Source organism: Herpailurus yagouaroundi, unplaced genomic scaffold (genome assembly GCF_014898765.1).
Source record: "Herpailurus yagouaroundi ecotype Mexico unplaced genomic scaffold, PumYag 186, whole genome shotgun sequence".
Lineage (NCBI taxonomy): Eukaryota > Metazoa > Chordata > Mammalia > Carnivora > Felidae > Herpailurus > Herpailurus yagouaroundi.
Window position 1 is genome coordinate 27,856,524 of NW_024412417.1, and position 19,453 is coordinate 27,875,976.

General features: G+C 44.5%; 1 long non-coding RNA gene across 1 annotated transcript; it reads right to left on the minus strand.

The window, feature by feature from the left end:
• Window positions 1–3,789: 3,789 nt before the first annotated feature.
• LOC121042895 (uncharacterized) lies at window positions 3,790–7,168 on the minus strand. Its single transcript, XR_005796511.1, has 2 exons — window positions 4,802–7,168; window positions 3,790–4,381 (listed from the first exon to the last, which is right to left on the minus strand). It is a non-coding gene; the product is annotated as an uncharacterized LOC121042895 (long non-coding RNA).
• Window positions 7,169–19,453: the final 12,285 nt, after the last annotated feature.

Genomic DNA, 19,453 nt, shown 5'->3' on the forward strand with positions numbered 1-19,453 from the left:
CCGGGAGCCAGCGCCGCCCAGAGGCGCCCGAGGGCGCGCGGCCGCCGGCGAGGCAGGGACCGGCCGGCTCTCCCCGGGCGCCCCCGTGAATCCCGTCTTCTCGGCTGCCTGCCGGGAACGCCTCCCCGGGCAGGCGGCAGGGAGTGTGCGGGTTCCTGGGGAAGGATGCTCGAAAATGGAGCGGTGAGGCGAGCCCGAGGGATGGGGGAGGAAAGAAAGACTTCAAAGAACGCGACCGCTGACCAGAAGGAAGTCTCTCCCCGCCCACCTTCGACCCTCTGAGGACCAGTATTTTAATTTCTTACCAAGCGTTTAAACAGGTCCCTTATTCCCTACATAGCCCATCTTTGCTTTTTCTGTCCCCAGAGACACACCCCCAGTCCCCCCCCCCCGAAAAAAATAAAGAGGAAATCTTATAATCAAGAGGAGTCGTTGCAATTCATGTCTGTTTCTGTGCTGAGAAAGGACATCTATTCTAAATTCTCATTACATGCACATCCTTTCCTTGCTTCCTGAAGCCCCTAGTCCATTCTGTAGATAGCTTCCAAGAGATCCAATCACAGTGAAAAAAAGATTTTCTAATGGTTAAAGAGGAACTGGTAAATTTAAGCTGGTTCCAGTCCCTAACGTAATGTTCTCCTCTTTTTGTAGCGGTGGGGTGGTGGTTTCTAAGGAGATGTCTCTTAGGAATGGATGACTAGTAGAACTGCCAACTGTCCCAGCTGTACAAGGGGAACTTGAGGCAGGAAATGACCTTATTTCCAGTTAGTGCAAGATGGTTGGTCTTCTTTGGACTGCCCTCCCACACTGCAGCCCCAAGCTCCAGCTGCCCCCAGGGAACTTCATTAGCTCAGATAAAGACCTGCAGCCTCTGGAAGGTGTCCTCCAGGCCCACAAAGATGTGCTAGGTCCCAAACAAGGTTTCTGGTCAAAGCCACGCTTCCGGGCCTCAGAGCCCGATTTCTGCTTTACAGAGAACATCTCCCACCCACCTTCTTCCCTCGCTGAAGTCTGCAGGGTCTGGCCAAGCAGGACAAACAGTTGCCTAGGGCAGCAAGCTGTTTAGTGATTGTTTATTATGGGAGTGACTGAGAGCTAGGGACAGACACTTCCCAGCTTCCCTCAGGCTGCAAAAAAACTCCAGCAGGGCGTGGACGAAGGGCATGGTTATAACAAGGCAGGGTGAAATGATCCAGTGGAAAATTTTAGACATTTGTTGTTTTAGATTTGTTTTAATAAAGGGGGGAAGGGGGCATGGGTGGGACATTACTGTACATTCCCAAAGCCTCTCCCTATTTCTGATGAGCTAGCTTTTCCAGATTTGATCTGTACCCCCTGCACAATTCGGAGAGGCCTGGGACAGAAATGAGGGTCCAGTCATCTCCCAAATATGATGACAACGATGCAGATAAATGCAGTGATTGAAACCACATGTGACCCTCGGTTCTCTCCAGCCTAAAGTTGGGAGCCTGAGAGCAGCCATCCAAGGCAGGGATCCTTCTGTTGAGATCAGGATGCGGATTATCTGGGCCCCATGAGAAGTTGGCATGTGGGGATTTTAGCTCCTCTATATCCTACCAGTCGTCCTATGTAACCTTAGGAGGAGCCAGCTACCATTCTTATTCTTTCTCATTCTCTTCCTGCTTTGGCACACGTTTCTAGTCTTGCCTGACCATTGCCGATCCCCTCATCCCATGTTCCAGGGTTACCCAGCCCCACTGTCTGTTTCACAATAGCGTATGTTGTGAGAAATGTTCGGGTACTGAAAATTGAAGAAAACTTGGATTCAGATCCCAAACCTGCCATTTACTAGTGCCTTGGGCATGTGGCCTAATCTCACTGAACCTCAGTTTCTCATTTAAAAAGTCAGAATAATTAACATTTTTTTTTTGCCAGCCTCTTTGAATTTGTAAACTGTAAATTGTTCCACACATGTAACATTTTTTGCCTAAGTTCCACATTTCAAAATCCAACTGAAATCTAAAGTAGCCCCTGAAAATGGCATCATCATTACATCTCCCTGTTTTATTTTCTCCCTAGCCCCTTTCATTAGCTGAAATCTTTTATTTGCTCATTTGTTTACTGTCTGTGTTTCTTCACTGTAAGAGAAGCTGCCTGAGAGCAGGGGCCCTGTCTGTCTTACTCCTGAATCCCTAAAGGCTCGGGGTAGTTCCTGGCACGTAGGTGCAGCTCAATCACCGATGTGAATGATGAATGAATTACTAAAATTCAACGTCACCACTTGAACATGCTTGAAAGGAAAGCCCACCCCGCCCCGCCTCAGCAGGACTAAGTCTCTTGTTCACAACAGAAATATTACTAACCAGGAGTATCTTAAGAGAGGGCAAATCCGTGCATCATAAATCCTCCAACATTGTATGTCTGATGGTGTAAAGCCTCTCTGGTCAAAGCCCTTAAGGCATCTCTGTCTCTGAATAAGAGCCTAAGCCCTCACAATGACCCGTAAGCTCCTTTAGGATCTTCTCTTTCATCTCCTCCCCAGATGCCTCTCACCTCATTTTCCTGCCAGTAACATTCCCCCCATCCCAATCTTCCCTTTCTTCTGCAGCCAGATTGGTTTCCTTGCTGTTTCTCATATGTACGCAACATGGTCCTGCCTCAAGGCCTTTGCACATCTTCACCTCTGCCAGTCTGCCCCCAGTATCACATGACACACTCCATCACTTCTTTTCAGTCTCTTTTCAAATGCCACTTTACTGTTGAGGCCACCTCTGACCTCCCTAAGTAAAACAGCAATCCCTCCCTCATTTTCCTACCCTGTCACCCCACTTTATTTTTTTTTCCTTAATGGTAATCCACATCTACCATACTGTATGTTGATTGTTAATTTATCATTTATCCGTTGTATCTAGAATACGAGCTCCATGAGGCAAGGATGTGGTCTTTTCTCTTTCATATCCCCAGGACCTACAACAATGCTTATCACTAAGTATTTGTTGAAGTAACGAATTTGAACCCATTGTCTATAGAGCAAACAGAGAATGTTCAAGGCTAGAGTTCTATTACAAAATACACACACACACACACACACACACACACACACACACATCCCTACAGCTATCCCACTGTTCAAGTCTTACTTAATTTCCTCTTCCAGGAATAATTCTTTCCCACAGGTGAAAATAGCATGGCACACATGACACCCAGAAGATGGGGATTCTCATCTTGGTTCTGTCACTTACTCTATAACCTTGAATGAGTCCCTTCACTTCTCTAAGCTTTGGATTCTCATTGGTAAAATCAGGAGTAACTGTATGTTTGTATATATATATCATGCTCAGCTCAGTGGACCACTATAAGAATCAAATGAGAACAAATGGATAATGTATGAGAAAGCTCTCTGCAGCCCACAATGCACATAGCAAATGCAAGGTCTGGTCATCACACTCTTGGACAGATATGGACACAAGTGCATGAGATCATGTTTCCATGCTGACAGCATTAAATACATGAAATATCACCTACCAAACACAACAATTTCCAGATGCTTTATAGACTCTGGAATGGTCACTGACTGTTGTAAGCAAAGAGGAAAAGGGAAGAAGGAAAACTCACCAATGGACAAAAAGAAGATTTTTTAAATGTATAAAGCACCAAAGGCATAAATGCTTTTCAAGGGTCTATAATTATATTTGCCATAAGAGAAAATAATTGACTCCAAAATGGGAAAACAAACTAAAATACTGAATTTAACAAATATTTATATTCTGTAAAATGTAACTGTAAGGTTGAGGGGTAAGGCAATCCAATCTTCATATAGTTATATACTTTTTTTTTTTTTTAATTTGATGTGGGCACCAAAACATATCATGTTTTGGTGATGTGTGATGGGGTCTCTGACAGTAAGTATACCTGGCAGGCTGGAGCCCCTCCTGGGTACATGCTGACTGACTGGTTGCAGAAGACAGAAAAGACCAAAATGGCTGAAAAGAGTTGGGACATTGTGAAGGAGTGGAAAGATTCCCAACCAGGAACCAGGAGCCAGGAAACTCAGGGAAACCTGGAGCATACTGTTTCTGAATATCAGGCCTTGAGGATTCCACCTGGAAAGCACAGAGTAGGACTTGGTGATACCTTGCCACCTGAAACAAACAAGCCCTGTTTAGACCAAGGGGGTGGAGAAGGGATGGACTGGGGAGGGAGGAAGTGGCAACCCGGCTGAAAAGGGAAGGAAAACTGAAGCGGAAGCGAGAGGCCCCATCAGGACTCTGTAGGGCAGGGCAGCCAAGCAGGAAAACTGACCAAAGGCCAAACAAGGGCAATTCTCCCACAGGTGTGTTAAATCCTGAACCAGCTACTTTATATACGTGGTCTCTGTAATCTCACAAGGTTTCCAGGGCACGAGTACTATCCTTATTCTCTGTCACAAATGAGAAAACAAAAACTCAATCTTGGGAAGGGACTCCTGGCCCTCCCTCCCTCTCTCCCTCCCTCCCTCCCTTCCTCCCTCCCTTTCCTTCCTTCCTTCCTTCCTTCCTTCCTTCCTTCCTTCCTTCCTTCCTTCCTTCCTCTTTTCCTCCCTCCCTTCCTTCCTTCACTGAACAAATATTTTTGAGCATCTATTCTGTATAAGGCATGGTGCCAGACACAGGCAGAATTCTCTGTTGCAGGGGGCTGGCCTGTGCACTGCAGGATGTTTAGCCACATCCTATCCTCTACCAAACAGGTGCCAATAGCAGTCCCAGCCCCACCTGGATCTCTGGTTGACACCAAAAACACCTCTAGACATGGCTAAATGCCCGTAGGAGGCAAAATCACCTAATCTAGTTAGATGACTTACCCAAGGTCAGGTGATTTTCAAGTGGAGAATTTAGAATTTGACATTCATCGTCTGACTCCATCCCTGGGCTCTGCCACAATACTGCAGCTCCCTGTAGAGAGTCTAATTTATCTCCTTTCTATAAGTCAGCCTGATTGAAAAAATCTCACAGACGTTAATTTAAGAAACTTTTATTATGAACTTCTTATGTACATACAAGGCACGCTTCTAGATACTTGGGATCCAGGGTATAAAAAGTAGATAAGGTGTCTCCTCTCATTCTGAGGGGGGAGACAGTAAGAGAGCAAATAACTAAATAGGCCAGATAATTTCAAATAGTTCTAATTAAAGGATTATGGCATAGAGTAGGATGAAGGAGAGCAGGGAAACTCACTTTAAGTAGGTGGCTGGTGAAAGTCTCTCTGAGGAGCTAGCATTTCAGCTGACATCTCGTTGATGAGGAAAGAGCCCTGGGAAGAGTGTACCAGGGAAAGTGTCTGGCTGGTACAAAGGTCTGGAGGCAGGAGTGCGTTTGAAAAATTAGAGGTGGGTTTTCAAACTTCAGCAGTCACCAGAATCACCAGATGGGTTGGTGAAAACATAGATGGATGGGGCCTGCCCCCAGAGTTTTCTGATCCAGTAGATCTGGGGGTATGACCCAAGAATGTGCCTTTCCAACAGCTTCGCAGGTGATGCTGATGCTGCAGATCCAGGGACCACACTTTGAGAACCACTGAGAGCATCAGCAGAAAGGCTACAGTTTTGGGAGTGTGCTGAGTGCAGGGAAGAGGGTCACTAGATAACATCAGAGAAGTTGCAGGAAATTGAGCATGCCCTGGCACCACAGGTGGGTGAAGTGTTGGCATTTTATTTTCTGTGGGGTGGGTAGGCCTTGGAGACTTTCAGCAGGGGAGTAATAGGATATGACTTCCGTTTTTCACAGCTCCCTCTAGCTGACAGTATGGCAAAAGTGGAAGCAGGAAGGCAAGTTGGTGTATCTAGTACATATTTTCGAAAGTCTTTATTCCTTAGCATAACAACTATTGCAAACCAGGATAGCAAACCAGGAAGGGAAGGAGAACTTCAAGTCTTGTGTTCATGACCCAGAAATGATGACAATCAGAGTTGAGCCATAAGGTCTAGTCACTGGACATTCAGCCTGTGATTCCTAATTAGGCAAGATAGCTTGCCTTGGTATATATCAAAACTGCATGTTTAAATTGAGAATTCTTTTTATGAGAATAAAACTCCAGTGCTTGATATGCTGATGTTCTCTCTATGATGTTAACATAGAGTTGATACAGTCCAAGCCATACATATTTATATTTAACTGTGCTTGTTGTACGTGTTTAACAACTTGGAACTGCTATTCCCAGTGACAGGACATCGTCTTGTTGGTGAATGCTTTCTGAGGGACAAAGAGTGACCAAGATGTTGCCCTTATGGAAGTCTAGATGCCATCCTAGGAGTCTTATAAAAGTTTTACTGACCCCTGGTGGAAGACACAAACATTCTGCCCTGCTAGCTTGTCTTGGTAACTTCTGTTTTCTCCAAAGACTTTCATCCCTTTAGCAATGCATGGCCTTCTACAGACTCAAACCTCAGGCGTAAAACCTCAGGCGTAAAACAAGACATGGGAAGAAATGATCACAATAAATCTGGCTCTATGGTATAATTTACTAGAGGAAGAAGTGGCTAAATTTGTGTGGGTCCCTATTAACGTGTGTAGATCTGTTTAATAGATGGGTGAGAGAGAGAAAATAAGAGATGGAAACATCAACTATGGAAGGTGATGAAATCAGGAAGTCACCCACTATTCGAGCCAATGTTTCCCATTAGACTGTAACACATTTCATTATGCAGTGGTCTGTCAATGCTCCCTTGACCCCCCCCCCTTTTTTTCTTTTTATAACTTCTGATACCCAATAGAACCAAGTTTGTCTTATCTTCTGTCAGCAAAAATTTTTTAATCACCTGACCGTTCTAGGTTACTATGGAACAATAATTACTGATGCTCACAATGGTAACTGTGAGACCCCGTAGGATCATAACTGCCAACTTGCTGGAGGGAAGTTATATCATGTCTAGTCCTATTTCAATGATTTAAGTGCACTTCATGATTGTCAAAAATTAAAAGTTAGTGAACCATGTATAGTATATTTTATTTTCAGAGAGAGAGCGAGAGTATGCAAGTGGGGAAGGGGCAGAGGGAGAGGGAGAGAGAGAGAATCCCAAGCAGGCTCTGCAAACGTCAGTCACCCAGGCACCCCATGGGGTAACTTGTTATTAGCACAGTATATAAGATGGACTCTAGAGGTAGTTATTTGAATGGTGCGTTGTAGAGGGCGCCTAGGTGGCTTAGTTTGTTGAGCATCTGACTCTTGATTTCAGCTCGGGCCTAGATCTGACAGTCTGTGGGTTCAAGCCCTGTGTTAGGCTCTGCACTGACAGTGCAGAGCCTGCTTGGGATTCTCTCTCCCCCTGATTCTCTGTCCTTTCCCTAATTGCACTTGTGTGCGTGCTCTCTCTCTCTCTCTCTCTCTCTCTCTCTCTCTCTCAAACAAACATTGAATGCTCCCTTGGATGCTCCAAGCTTGTCTGATCAAATTTCTTCTATTCCTATGAACCCTAGATTCTTGAAGTCTTAAGGGGAAGTCTTCAGGTCAATTTCACAGAGACTAGCCTTTCTAAAGAAGTAAAAACGCACACATACGTCTACAAAATTCTGCATGTCTGGAGACTCATTCTGAAAACTTACAATCTAAACAAACAAAACCATTCCTCTAATTATAAACTGTGCCTAACTTTAGGTCCACCCTAGGACATCAACCTCCCAGTAATTCTAGCTCAATTTCTGTCTCCTTACACTCCTATAGTCTTCATTTCCTAGAGACTGATCACACTGTGGAAGTGCAAATAGCTCAGGAACTATAAGAGAAAGTTATGAAGAAGACTAGTATTTAAACATAGTTTGGTACATTTATATGTAAATTTCAGTATAAGCTTTGTCTCTCTCAAAATCTGAATATTTAAGTGTCACAAAAGCAGACTAAAAATATACCTTCTGGCTTTAAGTAAGCCTTGAGAAGGGAATTGCCCACAGACCCATAATTCATGATTTCTCTAATTGTTCTCTCCTACTGGGGATTTTAGCCTGAGTTAGCCTACCTTAGCTGCTGGCCCAATATTTCCTTACCATGCGGGGAAAAAATGCAGACTTTAGTCTTATTTAAGCCTGGAGAAGCCTGGTTCCTTTCTTGTTCTTTTAGGCCTGTGGGGACTTGTTGCTAATGGGAAACCCCAGTCAAAGACTTCTCCAGGCGCAATGCAGACAGGCCTCACTGCTTTGTAAAATGTCTCCTTCCCACTAGTTCTTGTCCCGATCCCACCCCTGACCACCTCTCCATCTAAACTCACATCTGACCTGTTACCACCCCCTCCCCCCCCTCCCCCCGCCCCTTGGCTTGTCTGATCTTGGAACTCTTTGTAACAGGAACTGCCGATTGCTATAAATTCCATGCTGCTTTGACAGGGAGAATGCTAATCCTTTCGAGTTTAAGAGCCCACCAGATCTGCTTTAGGGGGAGACCACTTACATCACCTGGAGGGCGTGGGACTCTACTGTAGTCCTGACCACATGGAGGAGCCCTGGATTGGGGGGAAGGGGCCCCTGAGAATGAGCTCCCGCTTGGCCCACAGCCCAGTTCCCGTAATCGTGGATACTGCCTCCTGGCTGTGACCTGGAGAACCTTTCTGATATTTCCCTGTCTGGTCGGGTGTTACAGTGTCAGTCTTATAGCCGTCCAACTGTATACACTTCTATTTGTGCAGGATATTTACTTAATGAGCTGCGTTCCGTTGGAAGCAGGGGAGTAGAGTTGTCGAACAAAAGAGCTTTGGAGCCTGACCACCTGGATCCAGTTACAGTTCTACCCCGGACTGGCTGTGACGTTAGGCAAATTCATTAAGGGGTGTAAGCGTCAGTTTCCCCATCATCCCCCCGACACACATACACAATGATAATACCTACTTCAGATGTACATGAAATAATGTATATAAAACACTTAATTCAGTACCCAGCACCTAGGAGGAGGGACTTAGTAAATGTTAAATGGCAAAATGGCCTCCCCCCACCCATCCCTTACCACTTCCCCAGCAGCCCCTTAGAGTAAAAGTGACTCGGTTTCACATTCTGTTTTTTCAGCAGTTTTGTCTCCCAGAATTTGAAATAATGTCCTTCATGATTAAGATTGACATTTCAGCAAATCTTGCTGAAGTGTTCCAGTGGCTGGGAAAGGACACGTTCATTCATTCATTTACCCACTCAATAAATATTTATTGAATGCCTACTATGTCCCAGGGAGGGCACTGGGCACTGAGCATGCACCATGTGAGGTAAATGGACCACATGTTAGCCCTTAGAGTAAAGTCTACTCAGGGAGAGGATGGTGAGCAGGAAAATAAACTAATTAAGTTAATGCGAAACTCTTGTGCTACTCAGGAAACAAACAGTGCCCTGACATGGAGGCGTTATTTAAACAGAGTACTCAGGAAGACTTCCTTGAGGAGGCATTTAAGCCCATACAGGAAGGACTTGCAAGGACTGAGGGGAGCAGAGGGAGGGAGTGGGAAGAGAAGCCTTCAGAGAGACAAAAGAGCAGCTGCCAACATCTGAAGGTCAGATAAACTAGGCTGCCTGATCTAGGCATAGGAAACGGGACCAAGTGGCTGGCATTTTGTGAATAAGACACCCAGGTCCTGCATTCAAGCAGCTTCTGCGAAAGGAACCTGTTTGTGGCGATAGGTTTGTTCGTTTTCCACATAACAAAGGAAGCTCAGAAAAACTGAGGCGAGGCACTGGGGGAGAATCAAGCCCATATCCTCTATTCTTTTCCAACCCTCCAACCACCCCACTTATTAAGCCTCTCCTTAATGCTTTCATCCTCGATAGAACTGACATTTCTGGGCTCCAGAAGTCAATCCCAGCATCTTTAAGCCATTATTGTGTATATTCTTCTATATGCCTATCTCCCTTATAGGAGAATAGTCCCAGAAGAAGCGGACCATGTCTTATTATCTTTGTAACCAGCATCTAGAATTATGCCTGACCCTTTACATGTTTGTTGAATGAATGACTCTTCACTAAATTTATTGTACTCACTGTTGCCAGGCAATATGCTAAGTGCTTTAAGTATATTAACTCAACTAATCCTCTTTATATTACCTAAAGATATGTCCTATTGTTAGCAATACCTCACAGAAGAAATGGAGGCACAGAGAGGTTACGTAACTCACATAGCTCTTAGAACTAGAAGGAGTTGAACTAGGATTTGAACCCAGCCCGCCTGGGTGCCAAAGCCCCTCCCCTCTGCCCTAGCTGTTCACTTAGTCACGGCAGAGCTTCTCAAACTACTAGGCATGAAAATCAACCGAAGAACATGTTAAAATACACATTCCAGGGCCCCCCTTACACAGATTTCTGATTCAGTACTCGTGTTAGGGTCTGTTGCTGCATAACAAATTAACCCAAAGAAGAGGCTTAAAACAGCAAATGTTTATTATCTCCTACCTTCTGTGAGTCAGTAATCCAGGCACAGCTGAGTTGGGTTCTCTGGCACTGAGTCTTTCACAAGGCTTGCATCAGGAGGTCAGAGGCCGCTGTCGTTTCAAGGCTTGACTAGGGAAGCTCCAATCCCACGCTCACTCACATGGCTGTTGGTGGACCTCAGGTTTTCACTGGCTGTTGACCTGAGACATCAGCTCTTTGCCACATGGGCCTCCCCAAAACACTGTTCACAGCCTGACAGCAGGCTTCTCTCAAAGTGAATGAGAGAGAGACCGCATCCAGGACGATAGCCAAATCTTTTTGTAACCTCCTCTGGGAAGTGACATCCTATCACTTCTGCCTTGTCTCAGACATTGCCTACCACAGTAGTATGGTGTGGGACCCAAGAATTTGTATTTCTACCAAGCTCTCAAGAGATGGTGATGCGGCCAGTAGAGGACCACACTTTGAGTAGCACCAGTGTGCTACCCTGGGAGGGAGGAAGACAGAGGCTGGGAGGGAGGGAGGAAATGGGCAAACCAATGAATACCTACCTATTTACCTAGGGCCCCCCTCCACCTTGGTCAGTCCTCACTGTCACCTATACCCCCTAGGCTCCACGAAAAAGTGCCAAGAAGTTGACTGTGAACTTAGAAAAACAGACGTCCACAGTGTCACTCCTTGGATGAGGACAGCCTGAGCTGAAGTGGATTCATCCTGTTTTCCACCTCCTACAGCCCTATGTTAAGGGATATAAAACATTCCCCGACAGCCAAAAACCTTGCCTAGTGAATTACAGTCTCACAGAGCAAAGAGGGATGATTTTTAGAGTTTCTCTTTCCTGCTCCCTGCGTTTAAAAAAAAAATACAGTGCAAGGAGGACCCTTTAACTCCACTGGGGTCTTTAAGAGCCTGACCAAACAGTGATGGCCAAATCCAAGGAGACTTACTCTTCCTACCCAAGTTAAACTGGGCTCTCCAGGGTCTTGCCCTGGAGCAACTTCTCTCACTTCCCAACCCAGGCCCCGTTTGGGACCCCTGCTGCCGGGAAGAGGCAGGAGAAATCAGCTCCAGGAGCAGGGCCTCAGCTCCTGCAACTCCAGAAACTTCAGGCGCGGCACACTCCCCCTTCCCTGCCTGGATGGAAGCGGAGGGTGTGCTGGTGCCGAACAGCTGCTCAGGGTGCAGGGAAGCGAATGTTACTAAATATATGTTCTTACTGTATACTGGCACGTCAAGAAAAATTATATCTCCTTGTTCTCCACTTGGGTGTTCTTTAAAAAAAATTCTTCACACAAGCACAGTGCACCTCTCAACTCCTGCCCCTGACTGAAGAATCCAATTGCAGTCTAATTTATTTTTCTCCCCACACCCTTAAAATAAATGCCCTCTTGTCACACTCTGACAGCTTCTGGTGCATTCTACCACTCCCACCACATCCACGGCTTGGTCTCAGAGTCTCTTAGCCTTTCAGGCTTGTTTTCAACACCAGCCTTTCTCAGGGAGGCACTCAGGGTAACGCGCTTGAGATTGCCAGGGAGGGAGGCTCTTTAAGATGCAAGCAAGTTACCCCCAAGTTAGTGCCTTCCGTCATTCCTGCCTAAACCATAAATCAATTTCCAGAACACTATAAAAATATTACATGTATTATATGCGTATGACATTTGTGTGTGTGCAGAAGTATGACCTTAAATCAGATCATTAACATTATGTTGTCTGGGATGTTTCTATCAGGAAACTAAGTTACTCTGTTAATTCCTTGCCCAAGATTCTGTAGTAATGCTGCTCCCACCTTATCTCAATTGCTGGTTTGCACATCAGAAGCCTCAGAAGGCTGTTAACTTCATAAGAACGAGGATGATCTACTTTTCACCCGTTTCCTGGACACCTAGCACGGCACCCTGACACCCTGTGAAGTGCTCCTTAAATTTGTGTTGGATGAATGAATGGAGTGGATCCCTAATTTTTTAATCTTTTTTTTTTTAATGTTTATTTATTTTTGAGACAGAGAGAGACAGAGCTGAACGGGGGAGGGTCAGAGAGAGAGGGAGACACAGAATCTGAAGCAGGCTCCAGGCTCCAAGCTGTCAGCACAGAGCCTGACGCGGGGCTCGAACCCACGGATGGTGAGATCATGACCTGAGCCGAAGTCGGACGCTTAACCGACTGAGCCACCCAGGCGCCCCAAGTGAATCCCTAATTTAATGTAATGCAAATTTACTAAGAGTTTCAGAAGAGAAAAGAATTTTTTAAAAGATTTCTAAGTAATCTCTACACCCAAAGTGGGGCTCAAACCCACAGCCCCGCGATCAAGAGTCTCACATTCCGGGGCGCCTGGGTGGCGCAGTCGGTTAAGCGTCCGACTTCAGCCAGGTCACGATCTCGCGGTCCGTGAGTTCGAGCCCCGCGTCAGGCTCTGGGCTGATGGCTCGGAGCCTGGAGCCTGTTTCTGATTCTGTGTCTCCCTCTCTCTCTGCCGCTCCCCCGTTCATGCTCTGTCTCTCTCTGTCCCACAAATAAATAAACGTTGAAAAAAAAAATTTTTTTTTAAAAAAAGAGTCTCACATTCCACATACTGAGCCCTGAGAAAAGACAGTTTTTAAAGGGTTTGAAACAAATACCACCTGAAAATTAATTAGCCTGATAAATCATCTTTGAAATGACACAGGCTGATAGGGAATGGGATTTTCTTTATAGTAAGTTGATTTTCACTCATTTTAGAATCAGTAGGAGGTGGCACACATTTAGAATTACTATTTTTCCGTAAGCCCATTCGCCTCATTCTCACTAGGTTTGCTACTAGCTAGGGCTTATTTTTAAGACTAAGTCCTTCACCCAAGTGTTCAATTTATTTGGCTCTAAGGAGCGGTCATTAACTGTCCCAGAATGAGTGTGCCCACAGTAATGGAGTGGCCCCCTGGCCACCAAGTTCTGCATCCCAGCCATCTTCCTGGCCCTGCTCCAGGTCTCCTGAGGTGGCTGGGCTTGGAGGCGAGCTGCCAAGGTCCAAGGCTGTGTGTGCGTGTGTGCGTGTCTCCTCTGGCTTCGTGGCCAGTATCATCAATAAACTGCTTCCCACTTTAAACCTTTTAAAATAAAGGTTTCTATGGGGCGCCTGGGTGGCGCAGTCGGTTGAGCGTCCGACTTCAGCCAGGTCACGATCTCGCAGTCCGTGAGTTCGAGCCCCGCGTCAGGCTCTGGGCTGATGGCTCAGAGCCTGGAGCCTGTTTCCGATTCTGTGTCTCCCTCTCTCTCTGCCCCTCCCCCATTCATGCTCTGTCTCTCTCTGTCCCAAAAATAAATAAACGTTGGAAAAAAAAAATAAAATAAAATAAAGGTTTCTCTTGTTGGACAAGAAAAGAGGAAATTTACTATGAAACTATACCGCCAGAGAAAACCAGTTTTACCCCTTAGAAGCTGGAATTATTTTTTCCTACAATAACTCTAAAGTCTGAGAGTGATTTGGCTCTTGATGGCCCCATGGTCAAGAGAAGAGAGGGAGGCTTCTCCCTTTCCCCCACCCCATCTCCAACTACAGGTGTGCGTCTAGTCAACCACGTGAACACAACTTCACCGGTGGGAGGGATCTACATTTCTATACATTCCTTGTCCTCCTGCAGAGACTCCTTTTCTTTTTTTTTTTTTTATTTTATTATTTTTTTTTAATTTTTTTTCAACATTTATTTATTTTGGGGACAGAGAGAGACAGAGCGTGAACGGGTGAAGGGCAGAGAGAGAGGGAGACACAGAATCGGAAACAGGCTCCAGGCTCTGAGCCATCAGCCCAGAGCCCGACGCGGGGCTCGAACTCACAGACCGCGAGATCATGACCTGGCTGAAGTAGGACGCTTAACCGACTGCGCCACCCAGGCGCCCCCAGAGACTCCTTTTCATGCCTTACAAACAATAAATGATACATTTTTAAAAGTTTCTAATTTTGATTCTGAAATGATCATAAAGAGTAAACTTTAAAAAAGAGATTGACAAAATACGATAGTAGTAGATAGAGAATTACACTTTTCCATTCTCTGGCTAGTTTCTGATTCAAGTAACAGTACACTCAAACTCAAATGGGCTTACACAACTTACCTTATTGCTAGCTTCTCACTTAACAGGTGGTCTAGAAGTTGGCATTGGTCGGAGGAGAAGGTCAGCAATGCCAGGAAGAATCCAGGGGTTTTCCGGCTTCCCATTTTACCATTTATTTTTCTGTTTTCCGAAAAATGTTTTTAAAGTAAACTCTACACTCCACATGGGGCTTAAACTCACAACCCCAAGATCAAAAGTCACATGTTCCACTGACTGAGCCAGCCAGATACCCTCACCCCTGGCATTTTGCCATTTTTAATGTGTCAGTGAGATCTGCAATAATGATACAATATGTCTACCCCAGTTCCAGGCATTTTGTCTTCACATAGCCCCAACCAAAAGCTGGAAGCAAGGGGAACCACAGCAGCTCTGGCTGTATCACTCTCTTTCTTACTAAAGAGGAAACTTGTCCCAGAACATCCCACCCCACCCCAACAGTCCCCTTACATCTCATTGACCAGAAACAAGTTACATGGTTACCAATCACCAGCAAAAGAGAATACAATAACCATGGTTGTCTGTATTCATCTGGGCTCTGCAGAGAAACAGAACCGATAGAAGATACACATATATTTATATTTATATATACATGTTATATTTTTGCTTACAAAGAGATCTGTTATAAGGAATTGGCTTACGTGATTATTAAGGCTGGCAAGTCCCAAGATCTGCAGTCAGCAAGCTGGAGACTCAGGAGAGACGATGGTGTACATTCTAGTCACAGACCAAGTTTGATTATGAGGACAAGAGAAGACAGTCACAGAGAATTTTCTTTTACTCTGCCTGTTCTAGTCAGGCCTCCAATCGACTGGATGAGGCTCACACACAGTGGGAAGACCAATCTGTTCTACTAAGCCAACTGGTTCAAATGTTAATTTCATTTACAGACACTCCCAGTTGAGCCAAATTATCTGGGCACGCCATGGCCCAGCCAAGTTGACACAACTTAAGCAGCACAGTGACTCAGACTGAGAATAGTCCATCAGAGCCGAGCCTGCTTTCCCTAGCATGTTACTGCTCAATACCAAAACAAAATTTTGATTGTGTTAGCAGAGAAGAAAAATGGATAATGGATAGGCCACAGATAGTGTCTTCTGCAGTTATTTATGTGTTTATGGAAATTAAGGTTTTAAAAGCGGGTTAACAACAAACCCAAAAGAAATTTGGTTCATACCGCCATTTCCCTGGGGCATCAAAAAATGAGAATAAGTGGTATTTTGGGGGGGATCATTTGGGTATGGACATGCTTGAGGTCTCTTGGGAGATCTACTAGTTTGGGGTTTAGTTGCTTTTCAGGGCTACAAGGTGTTTAGCTTTTTGAGTATACCCTATTCCATCCCATTTGTATACTGAAACTACAGTAAAGGTATTCCTTTTTTTTTTTTTAAGAGGGCAGGAAGGAGAAGACAGAGAGGGAGAGAGAGAATCTTAAGTGTGTTCACAGTGGAGCCCCATGTGGGGCTTGATCTCAACACTGTGAGATTATGACCTGAGCCAAAAACAAGAGTCAGACGCTTAACCGCTTAACCAACTGAGCCACCCAGACGCCCCGAGGTGTTTCTTTGAAAGCAATTTTAGTATTATCTGTGTATTTTCCCTTTGCCTTCACTTAGGAAAAGCTATTTTGCTAAGATAACCTGGACTCTGTGACAGGCATAAGCATATAGCTGTATCTAGATCCATAGTCGTCACCTTTTCTATACCAGTAATCTCCTCCACAAATCTTCTTCCTAATTTTATTGCCTGTTTTCAAAATGGAGGCTATAGGTGGAAGTTAGGAAGAGTTGAATTTCCAGATGACTGAGGAATAGTAGAAAGAAATGTGATTCTACAATTAATGTTGATTCATTTGCTTTGCTGGGGAACACTTCTTCTCACGAAAGAATGACTTCATAATGCCATTGTGAGGAGAAAACGACCTAACAAGGGTAAAGCACTGTGTACAGCAGTAAGCTTCCGATAAATGTTATGTATTATCATCCTGATGCTAAGAAAAATAACACTTGTTCAGAAAAATTTTATTTTTACCAGTCATGTTCTTGTAGAAAATTCAGAAAACGTAGATAAGCAAAGAAAGGATAAAAATAACCTGTAATTCCATTATCAAGTGATTATATATATATGCACTTCAAACATCTTTCCATTCACGTTTATACATTTTTGACTAAAGGTGAGACAATATTGAACAATGCTGCTTTGCAACTGAAAGCCTCTCTTACGATGCATTTCACACATTATTTCATATTGATATACAGTTTTGCTGCATGATTTTTTGTGTTCATAGAGTTGCTCCACATTTTGCTCAGGCAATCCCCTATTGGACATTTAAGTTATGAAAATATTTCTACATAAAAAGGAATTGGATGGTGCAGAACTTTGCAATATTCAGTTTTTTATACTCCAGTAAGCGCTCCCCTTTACAGCATGTCCCTTGGTCCAGCAACTGAGGAACGCACGATCTTAGCATGTTCTCTCAATTGCTTCCAAGCCCTTCTTTTGTGTGAGTATTACTAGAGGAGTGTTGAATTGCTCTTATCCTCAAGTAAGTTTCCAGAGCATTCAGAGGACTGGAAGACCTCTTCCTTATGACTGTTCATAGTACCTCTGGAAGCACAGGCAGGGGAACCTGGCAAAGTACAACGCTGTTAGCAGTGCTTATTGAGAGTCTCTAGAAAATACTTCTAGAAACCTGGACAGAGTCCCCTGGGCGTGAAGTTACAAATGGCTAGTCCAAAGCCACAGTAATGCCTACTGCATTCAACACCTCTGAGGAGCTACTTCCTGGAGCCACCTTAAATCCTCCCCTTCCATCGCAACTACGGAAGCCAAATGTGGGTTTTAATCCAAGGAATTTCAGCAGATAGATTTACTTTGGTATGTTTTCATTACCAAAACTATAGCATATGCTCGGGTGACTTCAGAATGTGACCACTTATTAATCAACAGATAGTTATTGTGTATTTGGGGGTGAGAGAGAATACCTATAGCACATATCCCATTAATTAACCTGAGCCATACGAGTTATCTGAATAACTTCCACACTGACAAAAATTGGCATTTTCGTTACCTATTACATTCTCTTTTTTTATGTTTTTATTTTTCTAAGATTTCTTATGAGTGTGAAAATATGATTATACAAGTCAAGCACCTGGCTCGGTGCCTCATGTATAAGGCACACAATACACAATATCTCTTTCCTTTTCTGCTCTTATAAGGGGTTACAGCTTACAAAGCACTTTGATGCCCATCATTCATTTGGTCTTGTAAACCCTGACAGGGTGGCACATCCATGTCCATTCTATGTACGAGAAGGTATTTAAATCTAGCTGTGTTAATCCTACTTCCTGTTTCAGATTATGAATTATTTCAAGACAAATGCCTTCCCTATGTTTGTTTCTACCAGATAGTTCAACATGTCAGAGTTCAATAAATAATACATGGCAAAAGTGAGAATTTTTTTTCTATTGAAATCCATCTTAAATGGGGGTTGTAGCTGTTTTTTGCCTCCAGAAGTTTTGCTGCTGATAGAAAGAGACAAAGTACCCTTTCTAATGTGAATTTATGGAATGACTGTCTGCCCATAAAAAATTATTCTCCAGCTTGGAGCAATTAAAGTGGTCTCTCTCCTCTCCAAATTAATGTAATTAATACTATAGTCTTGGCTGTTTATCATGTCTTGATAATATCACAAGGGAATGGAAATATTGGCTCTTTTATCCCTTTAAATGGCTGAGATGGAACTGTTCAGGCTCTAATGTTACAACAGCTGTTTCTCATGTCCCAGAATGTAATTGGTTGGTACTGAGGTTACTAAATTGTAAGAAACTGACTTTGGCTTTATGCTTGCCTACTTTTGGTGGAAGGAAGGATGGGAAATGTGAGCTTTCTCTTGTAATGAAAAGGCAAAACCTTTTCCAATGAAATGGCAGCTTCCGGGTCTCATCTGTGTAATTTTCTTTACCAACCCACTGTCTCCTGGTTTGCTGGGAAAGCAAGACCATTCTAGCTAGCTTCCCTCCTAATTAGCTCTCAACCCAACACAGCTGGTCGAAATGTATCAGGGCTTTCCCACGAGGGCCTCTTTCTGGAAGTCATTGTAAACTGGTCTGGTCTCCAATGGCAAATTCAATAGGGGATTTGAGACCATAATTATCCCAAATCAGCTGTAGAAGGGAGGTTCTTTTATCTGAATATCTTTATGGCTTAGGGCAGTTGATCTCAAAGTGTCATCCCTGGATCAGCAGCACCAACAGCATCACCTAGGACCTGACTAGACATTCAGATTCTCAGGGCCACCCTGGAACTATTGAATCAGAAAGTCCGGAAGAGGCAGGAACTAGCAGTCTGTTTTAACAAGCTCTCCGCGTGATTCTGATGCATACTGCATTTTTCAGACCCACTGGTTTAGGGTCTCACCAGGTTTTCCTGGTTTGTGATGGCCGACTGCCAGCCTATCTACTGCCTGCCGCCGTTAGTCTCTCACAAAATAGAGCGTATGGCACTTTTACATACGTGTAAAGTTCATACTCCTTTACACCAGCCTCCTCAGAGCAAACTCACTCACTCACTGACACTCTCTTTTCCTCATTTGTTTCTGGAGTTGCAGGGCACAGCCGCAGTCTGTAGTGTACAAACGAATTGTACGGGCAATCTTGTTAAAATGCAGGTTCTGATTTAGCACGGCCAAAGTGGGGTTCCGACCCCCTGCCTTTCTAACAAGTTCCAAGGGGCTGCTGCTGGTCCAGAGATCACGCAGAGACTGGAGGAGGTGGCATCTAATTGTGAAACCAAGTAGGCACGGGAAAAACTACAAACCGTCCTAAAAACCTTTGTCAGTACAAATGAGAAATCTAAGAAATAGAAGAGTTCATCAGGTCAGGACTTGAAGAGGCTTGGACGAGATCTGTCCATTGCAGAAATGTTCTTTATGTCTGCTTTCTTCCTCCCTGTGCTCCCTGAGACCCTCCCTCTCCCTTCCCTCCCTCCTCCCACACAACACCCCCCTCTCTTTCCTTCCGCCACTCCACCCCCACTCACAC